Source organism: Dipodomys ordii, unplaced genomic scaffold (assembly GCF_000151885.1).
Source record: "Dipodomys ordii isolate 6190 unplaced genomic scaffold, Dord_2.0 Scaffold2526, whole genome shotgun sequence".
Classification (NCBI taxonomy): domain Eukaryota; kingdom Metazoa; phylum Chordata; class Mammalia; order Rodentia; family Heteromyidae; genus Dipodomys; species Dipodomys ordii.
Window position 1 is genome coordinate 1 of NW_012269742.1, and position 6,455 is coordinate 6,455.

The window sequence follows — 6,455 nt, forward strand, 5'->3', positions numbered from 1 at the left end:
TTTTTCTTTTTGCTTATGTGGTGCTGAGGAATCGAACCCAGGGTCTCATGCATGCAAGGCAAGCGCTCTACCACTGAGCCACCTTCCCAGCCCAGCTCTTGGTTTTTGTGCTGCAGGACAGACAGGACAGTCCACAGGAGGGCACGCGAAATGCGGAGCTCAGTCTCCCTGTAAGCATTTGCTGAGTGTCTGCTGCATGCCGGGACTCACCTGTCAACCAAATGACGAGCAGATCCCTGCCATCCAGGGGTTCGGGCTCTCACTGAGACTGTATTGGCCCCGTGGGTGCTCAGCACCAGTGCGCGCAGACTCACTCATCTACCATAGATTTGCCATTTTTCCCTGAGCACGCCAGCAAGAAGAGTTGCTAAAAACCAAGAAGAAAATTATGCAGCTAGTGTCGGAGGTACCTAAGTTAACAGCAGCCTCGGCAGGGCGTCGGGCGAAGGGACGTCAGGAGGGACGCAGAGCAGCGTCGCATCAGTTCACTCTGGGGTTGGAACCTGGGGCTTTGCACTTACTAGGCAGGTGCTCTACAACTTGAGCTGCTCCTCCAGTCCTTTTTCAGATAGGGCCACATGCTTTGGCCCATGGCTGACCTTGGACAGAGGTCCCCCTACCTTTGCCTCCTACTTAACTTACAGATGGATCCCTCATGCCCTGCTTATTTGTTGAGACGGAGTCTTGCTAGCTTTTTAGTCTCAGAATGGCTTGAAGTGCAATCCTCCCAAGCAGCTGGGATTGTAGGCAGAAGCTGTAGCTGTCAGCTCTACAATACTTTAAATTACACATATAACTTAATTGTGGTCATCTGTGGTAATTGTGGTGCTGATCAGTTACATATGGGTCAAACAGCTCCAGGGGTAGAGAACCATTGACCTCTCAAGACAAAACACTAGATCCTCTAATGGCTTTGAGAACCATTGCTTTTACTTGTTCAGTATCTGTCTCTACACAGTCAGATGCATTAACATCCTCATTATACATCAACCTAGAGACAAGGTCTGATTGTCTTCAGGTGTGTCTGCCTGCAGCCTGGTGAATATCACAGTGCTATTTCAAAAATCTTCCATTAATGACTCAGCCCCACTCTCCCATTGTTCTTTTAGAACTATTGCAAATGAATAGCTATGTCCATCCTGCCTTTAAAGCTCCTGTGGTAGCATGCAGAGAGCATGCAGAACTGGGTCCTCATAGTGTTAAACTGATGAGGGCTGGAAATACAGGAGGGTAGGAACACACAGCTACAGTGCAGTAAGGTAACGAGGTACCATCTTACTAAACACAGCTTCCTGTGTATAAATGATGTCTGTGGCACCAGAGATCAGTGTGTGAACTTGCTTTTCTTGCAGAAAATGAAATTTCAGAACACACCCTAGAAAGTTACAGATCAAGGTCAAATAATGAAGAAACATCTTCTCAAGAAAAAAATGACCAAAGTAAGTCAATCTGCAGACTTGTAGTTTGGGGTATTTTGATTTAATGCGCACAATATTACTTCCAGCAGTGAATAATTTGATTTAGTCTGTATCCTGAGATCCTAAGGTCTTAGCACAAAAAAATTGATACATTTGTATTAAATAAATGAATGTGAAGCTTTCCATTCAAAAAGAAATATTTCAGGTCTTTTGAATGGCTTCATTGTTATTTTTCAAGTGAAATAATAAAGAAAATGAAAAGAAGCTAAATGAGAAAGAGTAGGGAGAGATAGTGTATGTTTATGCCTGAGTGTGTTCACGTATGTGTGTGTGTATATATATATATATGAACATGTGCATGTGTGTATGCCTGAGTATGTTCATGTATGTATATGTGTGTGAACATATACATGTGTGTATGTCTGAGGGTGTTCATGTGTGTGTGAACATGTGCATGTGTATGTGTGTGTCTGAGTGTGTGTTATGAATGTGAGTGTATGCCTAAGTGTGAGTGTGTGTGTGTGTGTGTGCTGGTCCTGGGGCCTGGAAGTTATCCCTGAGATTTTTCACTTAAGGCTGGCACTCTACCACTTGAGCCACAGCTTCACTTCTGCCTTTTTGCTGGATAATTAAAGATAAGAGCCTTACAGTTTTTCCTGCCTAGGCTGGCTTTGAACATCATTCCTCAGATCTCAGCCTCCTGAGTAGTGAGGATTACAGGCGTGAGCCACCAGCACCCAGTGTGTGTGTGTGTGTGTGTGTGTGTGTGTGTGTGTGTGTGTGTGTTCTTGATCATAATTCACTAGGCAGAAACTGAGTCTATAAAAAATAGGAATTGTTTTTCTTTTTAACTGTTTCACATCCACTATGGACATAGATTTCTTCTCACTGCGGGGAGTTGCGCAGAGTGTAATGAACTTTGCTGCTTGATTCTCCTGGTTTGCTGGAAGTAAGAAGCTGATCCTTTGTAGCACCCCTGCATTTTTGTTTTAATCTCCTAGGATGTGCAATGGAAAGAGAGATGCACTGACATATACACACAGACACAGACACACAGAGTGAGCTGGCTATGTGAAAACTGTAAAAAGGGAGAGAGGAAGATAGGGAAGGGGTGACATGGCTCAAAAAGAAATGTACTTGTTACCTGCCACGTAACTGAACCCGTCTGTCCATCACCTCTACAACAACAATCAACGAGGGGGCTGCAGTCTGGCGGGGGACCAGCCAAGGCAATGCTGTCAGCGCTGTGTGCCTTGGGCTGCTCCGGTGTGGCTCCAGCACAGCGGAGCTGACACCGTGAGAGTCCAGTTCTAATACTTAGCAGGGAAAGAAAAGCCCTCAGCTCAGATGCTAAACAAGTGGGGGCTTCTACAGTTCAACTTAAGGGAGATCCCACGTGAGGACTGGGATTCAGGACCCATCCTCAGAAAGGGACGGCGGGCGGTTGCCGCGCCAGCAGGAAGTTGCATCTTCTCAGACCTCTCCTCCATCTGTGTTGCCTCCGCACCTCACATCCAGCTGTACAGCCAGATTCTGAACAATTAAACGATGGCTCTTGCCGGGCATGGCGATGCGTGCCTGTGAGTCCAGCCCTTGAGAGGCTGAGTGAGGGAATTTGAGGCCAGCCTATGCTACATAGCAAGTCCCTGTCTCAAAAATAGATGATCCAGGCACCTGTGGCTCGTGCGTGTAATCCTAGCCACCCTGGAAGCTGAAATCTGGAGGATCTTGGTTTGAGTCCACCCCAGAAAGAAAATTCTATGACATTTCATCTACAACTAACAAGGAAAAAGCCAGACTGGAGACCTGGCTCAATTGGTAGAGCACCAGCCAAGCAAGCAAGGCCAGCCAATGCAAGACCCAATATAGATAACAGGTAGACAGACAGACAGATAATTCTCTGCAGCTGTTTCTAGTCTCTGTGTGCCTTTTCATAGTCTTTGAGTGGTCTGTCCATAAACCCTACTATGTTTTTGTGCTTTTACTGGAGTTGGAACTCAGGGCCTTGCACCTGCTAGGCAAGTGTTCTACCACTTGAGCCACCATTATTTTTTAGTATTTAATTTTCTGAAGGCAATATAGTGTTTTCTGTAGTACATGTAATGGAACTGTCTCTGAATTTTATTTCAGACTCATTTGCATGTTGCTTATGTAACAAGATGGTTTTTTTTAGTCTAGGGTGTAACAGTACATCCCAACTGTTCATACAAGTCGGGGAATTTTAGGTCCAGTGTTATAAGACATTAACAGAGGGGCCTCGGCCATCATGTCCAAGGGAAGGAGTCCAAATGAGTGGATGCAGTGTTGGTCAGAGTTGATACTCACGCAATGTTTGCCTTTCAGCATCCCTGTCTCGGGGCTGCCTGGGTCACCTCTCGCGTTGGTGTTCAGAAGCTAAAACAGACAGGAAGGGAACTATCCAGCCCCTGTGCCTGGAGGCAAAGCCAGCTCGGGTCCCAGTGAGCACCGTGTAGCTGTCTGCTTGTGGAGGTAGGCCTGCAGCGCGACCTCTGGGCACAACTTGGGGAGCAGAGCCACACCCGGGCACGGGGGGGGGGGCAGCGTGACCTCTGGGCACAACTTGGGGAGCAGAGCCACACCCGGGCACGGGGGGGGGGGCACAGGTCCTCGGAGCCAGGGCAGCAGCAACCAGGGGAGACCAAGTCATGCTCAGAAAGCTCATAGGAAAAAAAGAGAGAGGAAGGGAGGGAAGGAAGGAAGAAAGGAGAGGGAGGGAAGAAAAGAGAGGGAGGTAAAGGAGGGAGGGAAGAAAGGGGAGGGAGAGAGAGGAGGAAGGAAGGAAGGAAGGAATCAGCCTTGACAGGGTAGAGCATGTGACCTACTAAGCCTGTGACCAGCTAATGTCCTCCCTCCAAGGGAACAGGGGGTCTTAGATAAGAGACTAGAGTGGAACTACTTAAGAAAAAACAGCAGGGCACTGGTGGCTCACGCCCATAATCCTAGCTACTCAGGAGGCTGAGATCTGAGGATAGAGGTTGGAAGCCAACCTCAGCAGGAAAGGCCATGAGACTCTTATCTCCAATAAACCACTAGAAAACCAGAAGTGGTGCTGTGGCTCAAGCAGTGGAGCACTGGCTTTGAGCTGAAGAGCTGAAGGACAGCGTCCAGGCCCAGAGTTCAAGCCCCATGACCAATGAAAGAAAGGAAGGAAGGAAGGAAGGAAGGAAGGAAGGAAGGAAGGAAGGAAGGAAGGAAGGAAGGAAGGATTATATTTATTTTTTGATATTTTTTCCCTTCCGATCACGAAGGAACTTTGGAATGAATGGGACCTTACAGACCGATCCTAGGAAATTCCTTTCCAGTTGGACTTTCAGAAGGTGACACAGGTACTGAGGAGGTGGAGGCTGGAAGAGCCCAGATTCGAAGCTGGCCTGGGCAGAAAAGTGTGTGAGTTTCATCACCAACCAACAAGCAAAATGCTGGGCTGGAGATGTGGCTCAAATTATCAAATAACAGCTGTTAGTGAAGAAAGGCTCTGCGTTCTAATCCCAGTACCAGCACCCCAAAGAAGGTGATGCCCGTGTGGGTGTTGAGACAAACCAGTACATATGACGGAGGGCGGAGAGGAAGGCCCTGACCCACGGCCTGGACAGGACGGGGATCCAAGGAGGCTCCACCGTTCCCATCGACGACTTCTGGCCTAACGAATGGCTTCTTCCGTTCTTCAGCAAAGGGCAGGATGTACATCTGAGGTTCTAGAGCCTGTCACCCTAGTTGCGACTCAGAGTTTTGCATGTGAGTGACATGGAGCGTGTCTTTATTTCCATCAGTTTGTCTGTCCAGCAAGCTCGCGTTGCTTGGATCGGAACAAACCCCTTCTCAGATGACACGGGTATGCGTTTTCGTCAGCACGTTAGCTGCACACACGTCCACATGCGCATACAGTGTGTCTCAACACTCCTTCTCCTCATCCCACCCCCTCCTGAAAACAATTTCCACGGGTTTCACGGTTCTGTTTTCATACATGCAAATAAAGTGTGTCACCATATTCATCAGTGACTCTCTTCGTTAGCCCAACTCCCTTCCCTGGGATTCACCCTCCCCACCCCAACAACAAAATCTATTTTACTTTCCTGTCGGTTTTTGTTTTTCGATGTATACTAATTATGCCGAGAGGTTTCACTCAGACTAACTTCTCCTCAGCCTGCCCTCCGAATTTCCTATTGACCACCAACTTTGAGGTTCCTTACACATCTTCATACGTATGTGAACTGCATTCCAAAACTATTCGCTCTCTGTATTTCCTCTTCCCTCTCTCCGTGATGAAAATCCTGCTGCAATCACATGAAAGTCACAGCCCTGCCATGTAGAAGTCTTTGGGTGGGTGGAGGTGTTGACTCATGCACATGTACACGCACAAATATGTGCATGCACACACACTGCCCTTCCCCCAAAATGTTGTCAAAACTGCTAATGATACCCAGCGCCATCAAGGGGTGTGAGTGGTTGCCACGGAACCTGGGCAGAGTGGGTTTGTCCTTGGTGGTCTTGATAAACTGCTGCATGTTCCACAACTTGGTCCAGGATCCCTCGCTGCTGTTCAGTCCAGGCGAACTGGATTTCTAATTACCTTCAACAACCCTGCAAAGCACCTTTTAAGTGATCATGTGACAAACTATGATTCTAGGGAACACACTTTGTCCAACATTGATTTGGAGCAATGCGTTTTATAGATGAAGGAGCAAAGGCTCAGAGAGGCTGAAGACTGCAAAGCTAATGAGCAGCCAGGATTAGAACCTACCACTCTGAGACACCAAGGCAGCTCCTGTCTTTTTTTGGGGGGGGGGATGGTATTAGGTCTTATGCCAGTCCTGGGCCTTGAACTCAGGGCCTGGGCTCTGTCCCTGGGCTTTTTTGCTCAAAGCTCGTGCTTTACCACTTGAGCCACAATGCCATTTCCAGCTTTTTGTTCATGAATTGGAGATTAGAGTCTCACAGACTTTCCTGCCTGGGCTGGCTTCAAACTGCAGCTCTCAGACTTCAGCGTCCTGAGTAGCTCAGATTATAGGTGTGAGC

General features: G+C 47.8%; 1 long non-coding RNA gene across 1 annotated transcript; it reads left to right on the forward strand.

Annotated features, from left to right (window-relative positions):
- Positions 1-1,351: 1,351 nt before the first annotated feature.
- Positions 1,352-5,427, forward strand: LOC106002061. Its single transcript, XR_001175890.1, has 3 exons — positions 1,352-1,439; positions 3,762-3,908; positions 4,688-5,427. It is a non-coding gene; the product is annotated as an uncharacterized LOC106002061 (long non-coding RNA).
- The last annotated feature ends 1,028 nt before the right edge of the window (positions 5,428-6,455 follow it).